This window comes from Martes martes, assembly GCF_963455335.1.
Source record: "Martes martes genome assembly, chromosome: 2".
NCBI classification, from domain to species: Eukaryota; Metazoa; Chordata; class Mammalia; order Carnivora; family Mustelidae; genus Martes; species Martes martes.
In genome coordinates this window covers 69,168,686-69,188,703 of record NC_137889.1, presented here as the reverse complement: position 1 = coordinate 69,188,703, position 20,018 = coordinate 69,168,686, and the positions used below count along the sequence as shown (strand labels likewise).

The window sequence follows — 20,018 nt, the reverse complement described above, 5'->3', positions numbered from 1 at the left end:
TGATAATATTTTCTATCTCAAGTCAGGTTGTAAGTACACAGGTGCTCATTTTATTGTTATACTCTATATAGATAAATTACACATGTTGAATGCATTTAATATTTAACAAAAATAATCTAAAGAAATAAAGCCTAACCGTAATTCCTTTCTGTTGTGACTCACAGTACAGAGCAGAAGCATCGGATAGATGCAAAGTCAGGTTGGATGTACAAGCTTAGTTAGGGAACTTATTGAGTCTCTGAGTGATAGGTCTGTCACCAGGAAAATGATTTTGATAATATCTTTCCAGCAGGGTAGAGGTAAGGATTAAATGAGATAATTTATATAAATTTTATAATCGGTGCCTGGCACATACCAGGTGCGATTTAATAAATTAGTCCGTGCTTCCTGTTTTCTTCCTTTTTAGAGATTTTCCATCTTCTTCATTTGATTTAGTTCCAATTTAATTATTTCCTGTAAGCAAAGAATTATGTCAGATGGGCTGTGCCTTAATTTAAAAACTCTTTTTTCGTTTCAAAGACCATTATCTCATTTGATCCTCTCATTCAGTCCTCATTGGCGAGCACACGATGGAACATGTAGGAGCTCCAGCAAATCCCAGCAAATGAATGGATGTAGAATGTAGGTGTAATGGGCTGAATCGCGTTTCCCCAAAATTCACATACAGAAATCCCAATCTCCAGTACCTGGAGATTGTATTTGGAGATAAGGTCTTTAAGAGGTGATTAAATTAAGATGTGGCCATTCCACCATGACTAGTATCCTCTTAAGAAGAAGAAGGGACCCTAAGGATGAGCTCCCACAGAGGAAAGGCCATCTGAGGATACAGCGAGGAGATGGCTATCTGAGAGACAAGGAGAGAGGCTTCAAGGGAAACCAACCCTGTTGACCCCTTGATCATGGATTTTCAGCCTCCAGAGCTGTGAGAAAATAAAATTGTTGTTTAAGCCACTTGGTCTGTGGTATTTGGTTATGGCAGGCTTTATAAACTAACACAGTAGGGCAAGTATTATTATCCCCAAGTTATAAATGTATACCTCAGTTGCAAGGCTTAAGACTCTCACAGATTTACATAAGCAATGAAAGGGCAGAATTGTCCTTGAATCTAGGTATCAAATTCTGGCTCTTTCCACTATAGCCTGCTTCTTTTCAAGTTGTGCTATATATTGAGATATTTCAATCTGTACATACAATCTTTAAATTAAATTCTTATTTTTATCCAAGTAGTATATGGGCTCATAAAAAACAATAACAAAAATAAACAAGGGGGTGCCTGGGTGGCTCAGTCGGTTAAGTGTCTGCTTTTGGCTCAGGTCATGGTCTCAGGGGCCTGGGATGGAGTCCCTGCGCAGTGGGGAGCCTGCTTCTCCCTCTTCTTCTGCCCCTCTTCTTGCTGGTGCTCTCTCTCTCTCTCTCAAATAAATAAATAAAATAAAAAAAAATCAAACAAACAAAAATAAAGGGTCCCCTGCTTTTTCCCTCATCTAATGTGGCTTTCTTAGAGACAAGTACTCTCAACTCTTCAGGTGCTTTTTTTTTTTTTTATAAGATTTTATTTATTTATTGGAGAGAGATAAAGAGATCACAAGTATGTAGAGCATCTGGCAGAGAGAGAGAGAGAGAGGGAGAGAGAAGCAGTCTCCCTGCTGAGCAGAGAGTCCGATGCGGGGTTTGATGTGGGGTTCAATGCGGGGTTTGATGCGGGGTTCGATCTGGGGCTGGATGCCGGCTCGATGCGGGGCTTGATCCCAAGACTCTGGAATCACGACCTGAGCAGAAGGCAGAGGCTTAACCCACTGAGCCACCCAGGTGCCTCTACTCTTCAGGTGTTTTCTCCTCGTAGTATTTGCATCCAGATAACATGCTCATACAGATGTGTCATGATTTTTCAAATCAAGATGTCATCTATTAAGTTCTTATTATTAAAGATGAGTCTTAAAAAAAAAGATGAGTCTTTAATGATCTCAACACACACAGACACAGACACACACTATTGGGTAATGCCCTTTATCTTTAAAAAGTTTTATCACAGTCTATGATAGTTTTCTTCTGTATTATCTCAGTTTCCTCCAGGTAATTTTCTTTCTTTTCTTTAATTTCCTTTACTTTCACATTAGGCTTTCCTCAAATGTTTGGGTGATCCTTGGCTTGCCATTTATCTGTAAGAAAAAGCCCGTTTTCTGTTTGTGCCCCCAGAGGCAACAAATGACTTCAATTTTGCCATTTTCTAGGGTTCCCTATCAGGAATTGGCTGGTTATTGCAGGCCACTCTGCTGCAGAAACTTAGGTTTTAGCTTCCTTTTCTTGAAGTGAGTTGCTCCTGCCTACCCACTATTTTCTAGAATTTCCTGACATCTTTTTTCTCCTATTATCTTATCTCCTGTTCTCTTTGTACTCTTTTTTATAACTTTTTATTCCTTTGCTATTATTTTAGGGGGCTTTGAGAGGGCATAGAGAACAAACATGTGTTTTTCAACAGTACTCTACATTTCTAATGTTGCCTTTTCTTGGATTTTTGCTATTAGTCAATATGTCACGGTTAGTATCAGTTCAATGCAAATGACTACAAATATCTGTGAGGAAGTATTTTTCCAGGTGTGTCTGTCAAAGCCTCTTTTATACTGAAAAACCTCAGCTTGTGTTTTGAGTAATAAGAGGAACATGGTATTTCATACTCAAGTATCACTTATTTTTAAAGACATTCATGCATAAAGCCAGGTGAGGGTGAGCACATGGGGAGAAGGATCTGTGTGGGATCAAATTCTGAGCAGGCTGACGAGGACTTCCACACGGTATGTGGTGGCAAAGCCTGGGCAGGGGTGGAGAAGATCCATGCAGAGAGGTGGCATACCATGAGAAAGGGGAGGGACAGATCCCAAGCAAGGTGAAGAGGGCATCCATGCTGTGGGGCAGCCTGTGGTGAGGGGTCAGAGCCCAGGGAGCAGTGGCTGTGGTGTGAATTTGGTTATAAACCAAGGGATGGATTAAATAAGTAAGTATATTAAGGATAATGCAAGTCAGGTTTCTCACTCTAGGAGAATGAAGTCATAAATATGGAAAAGGAAAAAACTGGAATAAACCCTGAGTGTTGGATTGGAATTAGATATTATTAGTGTAAATTCATGGATTATACTGTATCCATATTTATATGGCATCAATGGTGATATATAAATACAGATGTAAATGTCTGTGTATCTGTATACATATTCCCTAGCTCTGCCCATCAAGAGAGTCTGAGAGCTGTGGACTCAAATTGCAACCAGCAGATCCACCCAAATTGTGGTTTCTAAATACCATTTACCACTTAAAGGGACCTAGGCTCCTTGGTAGGATGCCAGATTTATCATCTAAAAATATAGCAGATATTTAGCAAATAAGAAATTATTGCATGGAACACACCTATGCCAAATATCTATTCATTATTTATCTGAAATTCAAATTTAACTGATTAACCTTTATTTTATTTGGTGATCCTTATTCTTTGGAGAAAGGGCCACATCCAACACTGGGGCAGAAAAAGTACTGAGTCTGGAACATTTTGTTGGGCTGGAAAAAAAAATACTAAAGGAATGATGGGGAAAATGACATAGAAGCCAGTTTGGAAGGGTTCTCACTGGCCAAATATAGGACAACTTAACCATCAAAATAAACAATAATAGTAACAGATTATAACTTATTAAACGAGAGAGAACCAAGAGCTTATAAGGATATAAATAAAATAGTAAAATGAAAGTTTGATGAGGAATAAAATATTTATTTAGAGCCAAAGTATCTCCACAAAAGTATCCTCACAAAATTAATAGTTATTAATTCCAAATGGAAAAAATAGTAACTATATTGTGGAGAAGCCCAGCATACATCTTATTAATCGAGTGATTAAACAAATTTGAGTGGCACCTAATGAAATAGAGTAAGAACAGCACTATTTTGGTGATATTCCTGCTAAACACAAACACACCCAAATTGAGGGAGAGTCTACAAAAGAACTACCTGTAATCTTCAAAAGTATCAAAGTTGTGAAAGCCAGAGAAAGACTGAGGAAACATTTCAGACTTAAGGAGATTAAAGAGATGTGACAATTGAACACAACACACATTGTGAAGTGTATCCTCAGTTTTGCTATCAAGGTTATTACTGGGACAAATGATGAAATTTAATGGGGGGAAGGGGTCCCAGGATCAGGTGGCAGGAATCATCACTGTTAACGTCCTGATTCTGATGGCTGCACTGTGATTATGTAAGAGAATGTCCTGTATATACCCGCTTAAGTATTTGGGCGTGATGGGACATCCAGTTGGCAATTTATTCCCAAATGGCTCAAGACAAAAAAGTTCTCTAGACTGTGCTTACCACTTTCCTGTAAGTTTCAGATGGCTTGAAAATAAATAAAAGTGGTTATTTTGGGTTTAAATAGGGAAATGAAAATTAAATCATTCTGAGACATTGATCTAAAAAAAGAGCTTAAAATGCCACTAATATGATGTCTTTTGCAATGATGATGTAAGAGACTAAAAGCCAACCATCTGGAGATCACAAATTCCTTTATTTAAAAATGCTCTTGAAATTAAATTGCTAGAATTTTTAAGCTACAAGAAGCAAAAGAGAATTCTACATATTACTGATATTTGTATGCAAAACATTAAGGAAAATTGCTATTTCAAAGAAAAACAAATGGTAGCTATTTCTGGGGTTTAGAAAGTGGCGTTTCATCTCTGGAGGGCATGGATGGTCTTTTTAAGAAAAACAGCTCTCAGGGTGTTAGGGACTGAATGTTCACACGTTGATATATTCACCCCTCACCGTCCTCACACCTCATTGCCATGCAGTCATGTGATGGTTCTAAGAGGTGAGGCCTTTGGGGGGTAATTAGGAGTAGATGAAGTCATGAGGGTGTAGGCCTCATGAATGGGATTTTTACCCTTATATAATATAAGAGTTAGGAGAGACCCAAGGAAAGATGTAATCAGTGAAAGAAATCCTTCAGGTTGCATTTGGCCAACAGGTTTAGGGAAAGTTGTATCTGACATTGCTTTTGAAGTTGTTTCCTGTACTACAAGTTGGTTCTTATACTATGATAACCACTTGTTACCCTTCAGCCTAAAAGCCACTACATAGAACAGTCTCATGTTGATAAGCTTAAACAGTAGTGTCCAGCGCTGGGTGCAGCATTGAAATAATTTGAACAAGCCAGCCACAGTGCAGAGAGCTGGCTCGGAACTTTTCATAGCATATAAGATGGTAGGTCATGACATTTTATTTGGTTATTAAAAGAAATGTCAACCCTGGAATAAAAGGCTGGAGAACCTGAGGACTTTTTCATCTTTGAAATGGCAGCCCATTTGTTGAAAAAGCAGGGTTAAACAAGTACCTGAAGGGTATTGGTGTTCTAATATGTGGTACTTCTTTCACAGAAGCAACAATCCCTAGAGTTTCTGTTTTCTTTTCTCTAAAAGTTATCTTATAGTTGGGATTGGAACTCAGAACTCATGTTTCTGTAAAAACAGTTTAACAAAGGGAGGTTGCATTCTTAGGTGGTAAAAGCTTATATAACCCAACCTCACTAGACTAGAATATTAACACAATGACTTGCTATTCTTTATGTTTCTAAATGCTAACTTGGTAATAAACTCAGAAACTTAATACAATTTTACATTCTGCTCAGTTCACTGTCTGATTGAGCTAGAACTCCTCTATGCAGCAGCTAAAGAATCTAAAGTCCTGTGATACGTGTAATCCAGTATCTTAACATCCTTTGCTTTTAAGCATTGTAGACAAGGGAGAAGTCGTGAGCCAATTGTCTCTCAGGAGACTTTAGAAACAAGCCTGGGAATGACCCACTTTACTTTTGCCCACATCTTCTGGCCAGACCAATTACATGGTCCCAGCCTAATAGCAAGGGGAGCTGGGAAACAGTCTTCTTATGTGGCCAGGGAGAGGAATAAGGAATGTGGGCATCTCACACCTACTTTGCAGAGTTTTGTGAAGATTGAGTAACCACATTCCTAAGTTCATGACAAATATTATGCCCCTTCTTTGGAATCAGCTAGGTTCTGATGTAAACGATTCCCAGTGAAAGGGTTTTGGTAAAGGAAATCATGTGCAGTTTCTGGGAGAGCTAAGAAGTTATGGTAGTCTGAAAGGTGGGTGGAGAATAAGAGAAGATAGAACTGTGCAGTTAGATGCTCTGGAAAGGGTTTCTAGAAAGTTAAGACAAATTCAAGGAGAGGGAAAAGTGGTAATAAGGATTTTGGACAGGAGAAAAATCAGAGCTTTCCAGGAAAAGCATGGTGGGGCAAAGGTGGAAGGAAGTAGTATCTAAGAAAATGTATAGGTTATTTTCAGAAAATAGGGGAATGCTCAGTATCTCAGTGAGTGAGTTCCCCACTTATTAGAGCTGCATTAAGTGATTTCAAAGATGAGTGAAAAGCTACCGAATGAAGGAGAACCATCCTCCACTAAAAATACACAATGCTCTTAGACTTAAAATATAACATTGTTATAGAAAGAAATGACATAATGTAAAAACAATTACTTCCAAATATTATTGGAGAGTCCAGTTTTTAGTTTCTCTAAATATATTTACATTTAAATATGACTGTAGAATGCAATGTGTGAAACTTAATTGGATCCAGGTTGGGGGAGGGCACAAGCTATGAAAAATATACTTGAAATTTGCTAAGAGAGATCTGAAATGTTTAAATGTTGTCACACAAAGATAACTACGTGAGGTGATGGCTGTGTTAACTAGCCTTATTTGGGTAATCCGTGCACTATAATTATGTCCTTCAAATCATCACATTGTACACCTTCACCTTAAATAGTGTTGTCAATTATAGCCCAGTAAAATTGGAAAAACTATTTGGGACAATTAGAGAAATCTAAATATGAATTATATATTTAGATACAGATTTTTGTTAATTTTCTTAGGTTAAAGATTGAGGTTGATTTCTGCTGAAGTACTCTAAGTCACATTATGCCTGCAACTTAGTTTCAAATGGTTCAGGAAAAAGTGCTTAAAGCAAATGTAGCAAAATGTTAACAATGACTGAATCTAGGTAAATAAACATGCATTATAAACATGCATTATTTTCAGTGTTTCTGTGAAATTCTGAAAAATGACAAGACTGATTATTTGCTTACAAAGAGAATAAAAGCAGTCACCCATTTACTTATAGATCATCAGATGGTAATATAGGACAAATAGTTTTAGATGCTAGTGATGGGAGTCAAGTATCAAACCCAGCTCATACTAAGGAGTAGACTGTAAGCTCTGTGAAGCTAGGTCTGTTTCACCATTATATGTTCGGCACTTCATTAAGTGCTAGGAAATAGTAGGTGATAATTACATTTTTGTTCACTGAATTGTGAAGTAAATGTGAAAAGTCTATGCTTATGATAGATATTCTAACACTTTCACACTTTCTATATATCACTGCATTTTGGAAATTGTCTTGTACCTTTAGCAACTCCTTACTGTTAATTCAGTAACTCAACCTTGAATTTCAAGCCAGAACATTTAAAAGCCTTTGCTCTCCAGGATTAAGTTACAACCAATCCTACCTTGGTAGGATTTTATTAGGTAAAAATACTTCGTGATTATTAATGACAAAACTAAAGGAAGGGTTTTTCTGAAACTCAGGTTAAACTATCAAAGATTATAAGTGATTTATTTTATTTATTTTCTATTAAAACTAGTGGTCATCTGTAATTCATTTTTACAGTCAATCTTTTTGCAAGTCCAGTTCATGGTAAAGGCAAACACAGGGGTGATCTCATCAAGCAGCTGGTAGGTTTTCTAGGTTGATTTTTTCTTGGATTTACAAATGTCATTATGTTCTGACATTCAACATTTTTAACAGATTATGAAATTATTAGGGAGCTGATCACCAAATCCAAGGGTGTTTCCTTAATTATTTGACACTACTAACCATTGCTTTCCTTTGTGTAATAATTTTCTCAGACACTAAGGAAGCACAGTGGTTCTCTGGAGAGGTGATGTGGGTTTAGTGAAGGAAAAAATGGGGAAACCTTATTTTTTAAACCACATATCCAGGGGCCCCTGGGTAGCTCAGTCGATTAAGCATTTGCCTTTGGCTCAGGTCGGGATCTCTGGGTCCTGGGGTGGAGCATGGAGCCCTGCCGCATCAGGCTTCCTGCTCAGCAGGGCATCTACTTCCTTCTCTCTCTCCCTCTGCCCTTCCCATTGTTCGTTGTCTTTCAAATAAAGAAAATCTTAAAAAAAGATACTAAAACAAGTATCCTTGTAATTCCTTTTTAGAAATTATTTCTAATAATCTTTAAAAATTGTATTTATTTTTATTTATATCACCCTTAATCTGATCCTAAAGCTGTTAGGCTTAAAATTGAAACAATCTTATTTAATGAAACAATCTTATTCAATGACAGAATAAGAGGTTTGCCATGTGGAAGTGAACAATATTCTATAGATCACTGGAATGAACTTATTTACTGCTCCAGAAGGCTGAGTCAGTGTGATATAATGGCAAGCATACTATTGGAAGACTTGGGGTGGAGTCCAGGCATCCTATTTACTTGCTTTTTTGATTCTATGTAAAATAATTTCTCTGGGTCTCATCTTAAGATGAGAAGTCAGAAAATCACTGATTCTACACAAAGAACTGGAAGATATGAAAATGATAAAGACAACCAAAGAGAATACATTGGGGAAATTCGCCAGGTAGAGATATGAATGGTATGTATTTGATATTACTGCGTGAAATTAAAAAACAACCCCAACAAACCCTTATTTTAGCAGGGACTTCAGAAATAAAGAAAAAGTCACTGTGACTTTTTTTTTTTTTTTTTTTTAAAGATTTTATTTATTTATTTGTCAGAGAGAGTGAGCACAGGCAGACAGAGAGGCAGGCAGAGGCAGAGGGAGAAGCAGGCTCCCTGCTGAGCAAGGAGCCCGATGTGGGACTCGATCCCAGGACCCTGGGATCATGACCTGAGCCGAAGGCAGCTGCTTAACCAACTGAGCCACCCAGGTGTCCCTCACTGTGACTTTTATAAAATGAATGAAACCGGGAAATGAAAAAGAAATCTGTGCTGGGGAAATAATTTGTTACATAGTTGCCTATAACATACAAAGTGACAAAGAACAGGAATCAGTTACATAGATTCGAGAGAAAAAAAATCTCTTTTACATACTGGAGGGAAACTAAATCACAACAAAACCCAAACAACCATGAGAAATTCCAGCAATGAAAGTTGAAAGCATGGGATTATTTTGGAAGGCAAAAAGTAAAATAAAAAATAGTCTTGTCACATATATATTTTTAAAGATTTTATTTATTTATTTGAGAGAGAAAGAGAGAGAGAGCACAAACAGGTGGTGTAGCAGAGGGTAAAGGATACTCAGCCCCAGGACTCCGGGATCATGACCTGCCTGAGCTGAAGGCAGATGCTTAACCAACTGAGCCAACCAGGTGCCCTGAGTCTGTTTTTAAGAAGTTTATATAAGCCAATTCATAGAAGATAATTAAGCTATATTTTGGAAAAGAACTTGTCCCAAATATAACTCATTTGGTAGCATTACCTTACCTGAAATAAATTGTTCAAATGTGGACTATAAAAGGATCTTGGGAAATCTGGCATCTCAGATACTGGGCATGAGAAAGGTAGTAACCACTTCACAAGAGGGAATCCGAATGGCTAGTTGATATGTGGAAAGGACTCAATAACATCAGCAATCAGAGATAACAAGTTAAAACCATAATGACATACAACTAACTATACATCCACCAGACTGGCAAAAGGATTGACAATACTGAGTGGGGTTTAGGGTGGAGGGTAATGGGACTCACATACATGGCTGGCATGAGTATAACCCTCTAGAAACAGCTCCCAGGTATATACCATACAGAAACTGATATAAATGTGATGGAATACACATACGAAGAATATTCACAGGAGCACTTTTAACAGTCTCAAATTGGAAGCAATCCAGATGTCCATCAACAATAAAATGGCTAAATAAATTATAGCGTACTGCTATAATGAACACTGCAATTAAAAATGAACAGATTACAACTATATGAATGACCTGAACAAAATACGGATTTTGATGTTGTGCAAAAGCAGCAAGCAAACAGATTACACATTATGTCGTTCCATTTAATAAAGTTCAACAGAAAGGGCAAAACGAAACAACATATTGTTTAGGGGTGCATGCTTATGAAAAAAAAACAATAGAGAAAAGCGAGGAAATGATTATCACAAAAGTTAGAATAATGGCTACCTCTAAAAGAGAGGGAAAGAGTTGTGCTCAGGAAGGTCACTAGGGGGGCTTCTAGAATGCTGGCAATGTTCCATTTGTTGACCTAGTTGGTCACAAGCAGGTTTCTTTTATAACAACTTATTAAACCAAATAACTGCTATATACATTTAATGTATATCTCACAATAAAAATGCAAAAGTAACTGAAGACTTTTTAGATGGCATTTCTAGAAATTCTACCAGATAATTTAGCTTATGAAATCCCTGACAGTAAAAACCACTGATGTGGGATGATAATACACTGATAAAATAGCTTCTCATAAGAGCAAGCTTTCAAGTGCAGGAGAAAAGAACCCTCCACAAATATCCCTTTGTTATATTTTAACATAGTATGCAGATCTTTATCACAAACAAACTGATAAAGCAGGGAAAGCACTGTTACCTGAAATTTCAGATTTTTGGGAATTTTTGTACAATCTAGCTGTTTTTTCTCTCTGGATTAATAAGTAAAAGAACTAAGGAGACGCAGACCAAGTTGGAAATGTATGAACTTCCTCCTCTCTAGATGCCAGTTCCAGCTGTTTCCTCCAGTTTCTTCCAGTACTGGGTGGTGAGGTGGGTGGATTTTGCCCAGTAAGTTTAGTGCTGCTATTGCTTCATAAGTAGGTGCATGAGGGATCTCCTGAGTGCTTTTCTGTCTCTCAGTACTAAGGTTCTAAGGTGGAGCCACTGACAAAACAGATCAGGCTGCTGAAAAACCCCATGTGGTACAGTACACACTTTTCTGGAGGTGTCCTCTGCTGGGCTGCAGAAGTTTATTCATTCATTAAACATTTGCTCAGCCCGACCACAATTGGGTGCTAAGTCTTGCCCCACACCACAGGATTTTTGCATTCTTTTTATCCAGCCCCACAGGACTTAAAACCTGAGGTGCTCAGCTTCACAAAATCTCCTAAATCTGGGCATTTTACTCATTTACTTTCTACCAGGAAATTAGGGAGGGGGCAAAACCAGATAGAGATTTATTTTGTAGCCACGTGGGGCTACCACTTGGAGGCCAGATTCCCTGTGAGTCTTTTTTGGAAGGACATGATAGGGCATCCATCATGACAAGGCAGTCAAACCCACAGTAGCTTAAGCAGGATAGTTAACCTGGCTCTCGGAACTGCTCATCAAGGACACTTGGGCAAGTGCTGCTTTGTGAGTCTCTTCTTGCTTCTGCAACATCCACTTCCCACTCCCATCAATTTTTCTGCAGCATTTTAATAAAAATGAAGTTTCCTTGGTCTACTGTTTGCATATGGTGGTGGTAGAACTTTCCTTGGTCTACTGTTTGCATATGGTGCTGGTAGAAACCCTGAGCTTCGAAAGTCTGCCTATAAAAGCTTGCTCCTTATTCTCTGAAGTGGAAAGACTTGTAATATCCATTAATGCTGCTTCCAGAGCAGGTAGGGTGTGCCAGGGTCCGGCAAAAGAACTCTGGAATCTGCTTGCTTTCATCATTGCTGCTTTCATCTCAGTCTCACGCTACTCACCTGGACAGGTTCAAGACAGATTCTGAGACTTTCATCTCAAAATTTCTTTTCCTAGAGAACTACACTTTCAACTTCATGAGTTTTTATTTGAATTTACTTTCCAGGATAAATCTGTAGGAAAAGCTGCATAATAGTAATAATATTTATTTCAGAAAGGAAAGAGTCTTTGAGTCAGACCTGCAACACAGGCCAACATTTCCTGGTGATGGTTATGGACACTTACTATCAACCAAGATCAGCTCTCCAAAGCTTCATACAAGCAAGAATGGTTCCTAAAATTGAGACATCACTAACATCTCCTCCTGAAAAAGTAAAAAATCTTCCCACAGTCTCCGGGAGGATGGCTCCCTTCCTTCGTCTCGGCAATTCGCCCCCACTTTACACACTCAGGTTGTACCTCCGTACGCAAACTGCACCCCTATTTCCTATCGTAGAGGTGGGAGGGGGAAGAAGGGACGTATTACCACTCTCATCTTTACAATACCACGTAGCTTACAAAACGCTTCCACTTCCGTCAACTCCTCTGAACTCCGCGAGTGGCTCGGAGGGAGGCATTCATTCATTCATCAAACATTTGCTCGGCCCGACCACACGTTATCGGGTGCTAGGTCTCGCCCCACACCACGGGAAGGGTGGGGCGCTCGCTCCCTGGAGCAGGTGCAGCGGATCAGGCTGTAGGGCAAGTTCTCGCTCAGCCTGGCTTTTCGAAGGCCCATTTGGGGCTAAATGCCTCACCTTCGGGTGGTGCGCGCCCGAGCACGGCCGCGCGGCCTGGGCCTTCCTCCTTGCTCCCAAAGGAGCAGCCACCACCTGCCCTGAAGGAAACCGCTACAGAGCAAGCTCTGCCCGCCGCCGTGGGGTCAGGGCTAAGATCAGGCGGCAGCTTAGGCTCCACTCGGCTCCTCCCCTTCCTCTCTTCGATTCTGACGCGGCCGTAGAGGCGGCGGCAGCGGCAGCTAGTCCCGCGGCCCGAGGCGCACCCACCCGCTCGCGGGGCCCCGACTTCCTCTTCCCTTTGATCGTCATCAGAGCGCGCCAGAGTCACCCAGGGCGGGGTGGTTAGAAAGGGGAAAAAAAAGGCCAGCGGAGGAAACGTCCTGGCGGACAGAAAAGGGAGGGGGTGAGGGGAGCGGTTGCTAGGTGACTTGCGTCATCCGCCTGCGCCGCTTTCCTCCCGCCCCTCTCTGGAGTGAGGCGAGAGCCCCGCACAGAGCGAGCGAGACAGCGAGCTGAGCTCCGGGCGCTACCGCCACCGCAGCGGAGAGCGTGAGAGCGAGGGAGCATCCGAGAGACCCAGCCCCCGTGCACTGGCCACCGCCGAGACCTTCGTCCTGACCTGGACCAGCGGGAGCCGCGGCCACCCCTTTTCTCCCCCCCTCACCTTCCCGGCCGGCAGCGGCGGCTGTACACGCCGGAGCCCGAGCCGGAGCCGGCGGCTGGGGGCAGGGAGGCGGCTACCTCGGGCCGGGACTAGTCAGCTGCTCTGCGGTGAGAAGACGCTGAGGAAGGGCCGGAGCTTCTGTCTGGTCCCGGGGCGCGGGGCGAGGGACCCCCCAACGTGTAGGGAGGGGGTCCCAGCCGCAGCGACACATGCGGGAGCCGGGAGCGGGGGCGGCGCCGAGCGGAGCCGGCCGGGTCCCCCGCCACGCCGCTGCCTCTTCCACCCGCCCGGGGCCGTAGCATCTTGCCCCAGAGTGTATGAGCGGGGGACCCAAGCTCAGCAACCACCCCCCGGCCGGGGGGGCGGGGACCCCAATGTGAAGCGGCAGCCCGGGCGGCGGGGAGAGCAGGACAGGCGCCGCCGTCCTTTCCTTACCTTCCTCCTCTCCTGAGCCCCCTCGCGGGGGGGGGGGTCTTCTCTCTTGGCCAGTCGCCGGCCCCCCGGCCCCTCGGCAGGACTCCGGGAGGAGTTCTTAGAGCCCCCTCCCCCGCCCCAGCCCCGAGGGCGGCGGGGCCGGGGGGGACCCGGGGGGCCGGCTGCAGCCTCAGCCCAGAGGAAAACTTTGTAAGAGCAAAATCTGGAGCCTCCCAGACGTGACTGTCCCGGGAGAAGTGGCTCAGGGCGGTCAGAAGACACAGCCTGAAGAGATCCAGGAAGAGGAAAAGAGGAGGTAAGCGGGGCCGCTGCCGCCTCCTTTGCTCCGGCGGCGCGGAAGAGACCCGGGGTGACCGCCTGCCTTAGAGACACAAGCACCGCTTCTTCCTCAGTAACGCGCCGGAGCCTTCCGCAGCTGCCGCCTCAGAGCGAAGGAGGAAGGGAACCAGCCCACTTTCTCAGCGCCACGGCTCTTCCCTAAAGTGTGAGTGGCCGGGGAAAGGGAATCGAGGGAGTAGAAAGTGGGAGGATACCGGCCGGTTCGTCCCCTCGGAGTTTTGGTGATGTTTTGCAGGAGTGTTGGGAGTGTATAGGCCAGAGGGTGCATCTTTATTTTTACAGCGAGGAAGAGGTATCGGGTAGTCTTGTGTTTTATGGTATTTTAGCTCCTTGTACGGGTAATATGCAAGCTTACAGGTTTCTCTTAGAGGAGCTCTGTCTTTATCCAGAGTGGACACTTGCACCTTTCTGGCCGGTAACTGGCAAAGGAAATTGAGGAAGCCAAATCATATGTGCACACAAAGGACATCTCTGTAATACACCTTTTCCTGGTACACCGGGTGTGAAACAGTGCTGTGGTTTTTGTTTCGGGGCAGCTCTTATTAGGGTTCTCAAGAGGGAACCTTTTAACCTGTGAACCCCTGAAACTGAAATTCCTGTCTTGTTTTGCAGTTCTTCCTTGAGAGATGGTACAGGAGTTTTTTACCTTCTCATTTCCTGGGTCCAATTTCTAGGCGTCAGGAAGCTATAACAGATTTCAATTACTCAGAAGATTCTGAGTTCTTATGAATCGTGACTTACTTGGGGAAGAGCATCTAGTACCTTAAACAGTTTATAAAAGTTTTTGCATTTTTTTCCCCTATCCAAATGCTTTAAAAAAAAATTTAAGTAGCGTGTGTCCTAATTGCTAACACTTTTTTTATTTGGCAGAATGACTTGAGACTTTGCTTGAGTTATCTTTACTTCACTATCAAACGAGGAGAAACTTTTTGATAATTAATTCTTTGAAAGATGAAAGTTTTCCTTTCCCTTCCATTATTTTAAGGTGAAGTTTATATAATCTTTGATATGCATTTTAGGTATCCTCTCAACAGTGCCAAATTGAGGTGCAAGAAAGTAATTACCATTCCATATATTTATACAGACCTTAAGGGTTAAGCATAAGGTGGAATTTTATTTAACAGAACATAGGCAGTACTACAGTACTGAGAATTGTAGCTCCTCCAGGCAACAGTGTGGGCTCACTCCCTCTGAAGCCACTGCTTTGTGGTAATGAGTGTAAGCCTGGGGTTGACTGTGCTAACTTCTCCATTCAGGATCTCAATTAAATTTATTTAAAACTTTCTCAAATAGTGTTTTCATGTGTAGTTTTTCTCTTTTGAGATAGTGAGTTCTACAAGTTTATTAGCCCCTGAATTATTTAACATTTCATTTATTTGTCCCAAATCTGTCTCTGTAAAGTTCCAAAACACATCAGAGGTTTTGTTTTGAGAAATGCTACGACAAGCTGGAGTTCATCTTTCCTTGGTTTTATATATTTTGATTATTCTTCTTTACCATTGTCTTCCCTGACTCTTTCTGTCAGTCTTAGAATGATTACTTTGATCCCTTGATCATTTTGCCTCCTCTGGAACTTCTGCAGCTGTTTTGTTTCTCTTTATATATTCGTGCTTGTTACACTTTTGTAAGGAGCCTTAAGTTCTATTTTAAATGGGTAATGACATGGAAATACTGATTAGTAGGTGTAATGTTAGATGTCAAATCAAAAGTGAATGTCTCTGGATCTGTTACCTTCTTTTGAGAACTTGAGGAAGTTATATATCCCATGTTTTACAAAGATGAGAGAAAGAGAAATCTACTCTGGCATAGGCTATTTTTCAGGGAGAAAAGGAAGACAAACCAGCAAACTATAATTTGAGGGTAGATTTGTACTCTTATCAAAGTTGCTTATTAACTTTAAGACTTATTTTTATTACTTTGACTATAGGTTGGTTAAAAAGCATGGTAATGATTTATTGCATTTTGGGTAGCAAAGAAACAGCAAAGTATTTGAGATGCCTTTGAGATGCTTTTACTTATGGCATAGGCAACGAAACATAAATTGCACAAAATTGTAGGAAAGGGGTGTATATGACACTATATGTCATACTACTGTATGTATGACACTATAAGTCATACTACTGTATGTATGACACTATCTCTCACACTACTGTGTTTGGTGCCTTATAGATATAAATGTATATGTATCTACAGAAGTGTTGGTGTTGGACTATACAAAACTAATTGGAGTGTCTGAACCAAATCTGGGAAATAAGGTTTCTTTTGGGAAGAAAGGTGCTGGTGGAGATAAAGTGTTTAAGACTTTTGGAATTGGAGGGTGTGAGGGACAAATGTAATTGGGAAGTTAGCTTGTTGGGAATATGGATGAAAGTTGTTGAGGAGGCTGTGTTTGTGTAGTTACATGTGTACAGCCCAGAGAATCAACTGAGAACAATGTTGCTGAGAAGGTACTTTTAGATGATTAAGGAGAAATTGTATTCTAGGTCGGGAAGCATTTTACCTGGAGAAGGATTTTGTTTTTTTAGGGAGCCAACATTTTCATACCATGGTCTTTGAAGAGCTATATAACGGAGGGCTGACAAAGATGCTCCCAGTAGTTTAGATTGGTACTAGTGGTTTCTTACAGAAAATAATTCAGAAATGGGGCAGTGGACTTTGTTTTTGACATTAAATTTTAGGGTAAAAATTTGGTGCTGATGCAATCTGAAGACAGAAAAATAGTTAAGCTAATGAGTGATATGCTGAAAATGTAGAGTTAGGAGTCAGTTTCACAGTGTTAAGGTTTCTTGTGGAGTAACGGAGCTGAAAAATGTGTCTTTTTACTTTAGGGGAAGGGAATCTGTTAAAGTTAGCAACGATATGGTAAGAACAGAAAATGAATGAGACTCTCCCTAAAAAATGTTTTAAAAGTGGATAAGATTTGAAGTTCGAAGGGAGGAACAGTCTTTAACATGGCTACCAGTTCTTAGGACATGTGCATCTATATTTTTGAAGGAGCTAACAAGCTTTTTGTAGAGTATATAGGCCCCTTGATTTAAAGTCAGAAGGATATATAGGATTTCACTGTTAAGGAACTTATACATAAAAGGACAGATTTGTTTTCATAAAAATTCATGTTTTTAAAGTTTGCCCAGGATTATTATCCCAAGTTTGGTCTTTAATCTGACGAAGTAGGGCTAAAAATAGCTGGCAGAGAAGGCTGCTTCCCCTGCTTGCAGTTGATGTGTGTCTTTGTGTCCCATACAATGGAGGGGATATCCCTGTGTTGGCACAGCAGTGCTGAAAATGCTTTTTTTTTTAACCTTTTTATTAAAAAACAAATAAACAAAAAACAACTTGGCATTTAAAAAGAATCAGCTGTCTTTGAAGCACGAGCCGTTGGAAGACTTTTTTTTGTGGCGAAACCTGCAGCTTGTGGGGTTTGCTTTTAGTGTTGACTCTAACAAAATTAAGGATTGTAAGATAGGGAATATATACATATCCATACTTTTTGTGTTCATTAGTTCATTCAGTTCACCGCCTTCCTAGTAGCTTCTTTGGTCCCTTCTTAAGAATTTAATTCAAATGGCAGAACTCTCTGGGGAAGGGATGTTTAGATAGGGAGCTGGATCTCAGGTGATTCTAGGATAAGGGTATGGGACTGGAATATATGCCATATGGGTGCCTTCTTCATCCTCTACTTTCCACAACATATTTTATGCGGGTGAAACCATGTTTAGATGGACTTAAAGGACAGTCTTTTCGGGTTGACATGATTTACTAGTGAAGGTAGTGGGAAGGGTATGACTCTGGTAGGAGGGAGTGATAACCTTTTGTGCTTTGCCTTGGCAACTTTGGGATTGATATGGGATGATTGAAGGGCCTTGGGAGTGCATTTGTGTTTTAGCATCAGAAGACCCAAAAGCCTACACGTAGGCTGACAGATGCTCAATTCGTGTACTTTAGAGAGGGTTCTTGGAGATGTCATGTGTTGCCTCTGGTACCTCATTGTGTGGAGGAGTAAAAAAGTGGTGAATTTTTTTTTCCGTAGAGGGCCAGTTAGTAAATATTTTAGATTTTATGAACTATGTCTGGAGCAACAATCGAGTTCTGCTCTTGTGGTGTGAAAGTAGCCATAGACAGTATGTAAGCAAATGACTGTGACTGTGTTCCAGTAACACCTTATACAGTTGACCCTCAAACTATGGAGAGGTTGGGGGTACCAATCCCCTGTACAGTTGAAAATCTGTATGATTTTTAACTCATCCAAAACTGAACTATTGATAGCCTACTTTGACTGGGAGCTTTACTAATAACATAGTCTAATATATATTATATAGGTTATTTGTATTACCACATTCTTTTTTTTTTTTTTTTAAAGATTTTATTTATTTTATTTGTCAGAGAGAGAGAGAGCGAGCGAGCACAGGCAGACACAGTGGCAGAGGGAGAAGCAGGCTCCCTGCGGAGCAAGGAGCCCGATGCGGGACTCGATCCCAGGACACTGGGATCATGACCTGAGCCGAAGGCAGCCGCTTAACCAACTGAGCCACCCAGGCGTCCCTGTATTACCACATTCTTAGCAATAAAGTAAGCTAGAGAAAAGATCTTATTCAGAAAATTGTAAGGAAAAGAAAATACATTGACAATACTGTATTGTATTTATTGTAAATAAATACTATTGTATTTATTGAAAAAATTCATGTGTAAGTGCAGTTCAAACCCTTGTTATTCAAGGGTCTACTGTATATAAACTATGTAGTTTATGGAACGCTAGTGTAGAAAACAGTAAGTAGACTAACATTCAGTATGAGTATGAGTATGAGCTTCATTCCATTACAAAACTTGGACTGGCTATTTTAGGTGTTCTCCGTTTTCTGAGATATGTTCTTTGGGTGCTGTCTTAAAGTGATTCTGTGTAAAGTCTGTAGTTCAAAATACTTTTGCCTGCAGAGTAATGAATACTATGGGAACTTGAGGAACAAGGGGCAGTGCTAGCAGTCTGTAGTCTATAGACACATAGTCTATAGCAGCTAAAAAGTAGGAACTATTTGTATTTTTTATTCAAAGATAAATAATTTGCATAAAGTGATGTCCTGGCTATGTATCATAGCTGGAAAGTATCTTTGAAGAAACTTAAGGGTGTAATTTTGAATGGTTCTGCAAACAAATTGTAAATAATTGTAAAGCATTTACTTTAGATATAAAATTAAAAGTGTTTATGGTTGGTTTGAATCAGATGAAAATAGTAGCCAAATTATAAGAACATTAAGATTTGTTACTTCTGTTTCTTAAAATGTTACTGTTACAGTGGTCAGTTCAGTGTGTAGAATTATTGGATGCACAATTTTTGTTTTGTTAAGTATTCTGTCTTAACAAATCCTCTAGATAACAAGTGTGTACTTTAAAAAATCTTTGCTGTTAAGGATATCCAAAAATCTTGCATATTCTTAATGGTAAATGTAGCGTGGTTTAATTTCTTAGGTGAATCTATCTTAAATGTTTTGTTTAGAAAGAATAATTCACTGTGCAATTTTACATTATAGCTAATATCAAAACATTTGTTTCATATGTCAAAAGATACCTGCATTGGATGGTGGTGTATTTTTCTTTTTTAAAGATATTATTTATTTATTTATTTGAGAGAGAGAGAGCGAGCTTGTGCACACAAGCTGGGACTGGGGGCAGCAGGACAAGCAGACTCCCCACTGAGCAGAGAGCCCAAAATAGGGAGCAATCCCAGGACCCTGAGATCGTGACCTGAGCCGAAGTCAGATGCTTAACTAACTGAGCCACCCAGGCACCCAGTGATGGTGTATTTTTACGCTGGCTTCATAAATTTTTTTTATTTCGTGATTCCCCTATTTATGGCAGGGGAGGAGGTGACCCTTGCAATAATGATAACTTTTTAGTTAGTTTCAAACCTGGTTTTATTTTTCATAGTATTTCTACACATGTAATGGTACTTCATTTCCTTTCTCTTTAAAAAAGTCTATACATAATCTGACAATTTTAGTGTACTTTTTAGAAGGTCACTATAACGTTGCTTTCCTATTCATTAGGGAAGGATTCTTGTTCTTCTAAACATTTTTAAGTTTTTGTCTTTTCAG

General features: G+C 40.5%; 1 protein-coding gene across 2 annotated transcripts in view; it reads left to right on the top strand.

The window, feature by feature from the left end:
• Nucleotides 1-13,731: 13,731 nt before the first annotated feature.
• Nucleotides 13,732-20,018, top strand: part of FBXW7 (F-box and WD repeat domain containing 7) — a gene marked incomplete at its 5' end in the record, with an annotated part of 240,174 nt that continues 233,887 nt past the window's right edge. The window contains one exon of one of the 2 annotated variants that reach the window (XM_080795261.1): nt 13,732-14,074. The remainder of the gene's footprint in view (nt 14,075-20,018) is intronic. The other variant, XM_080795260.1, reaches the window with a different exon arrangement.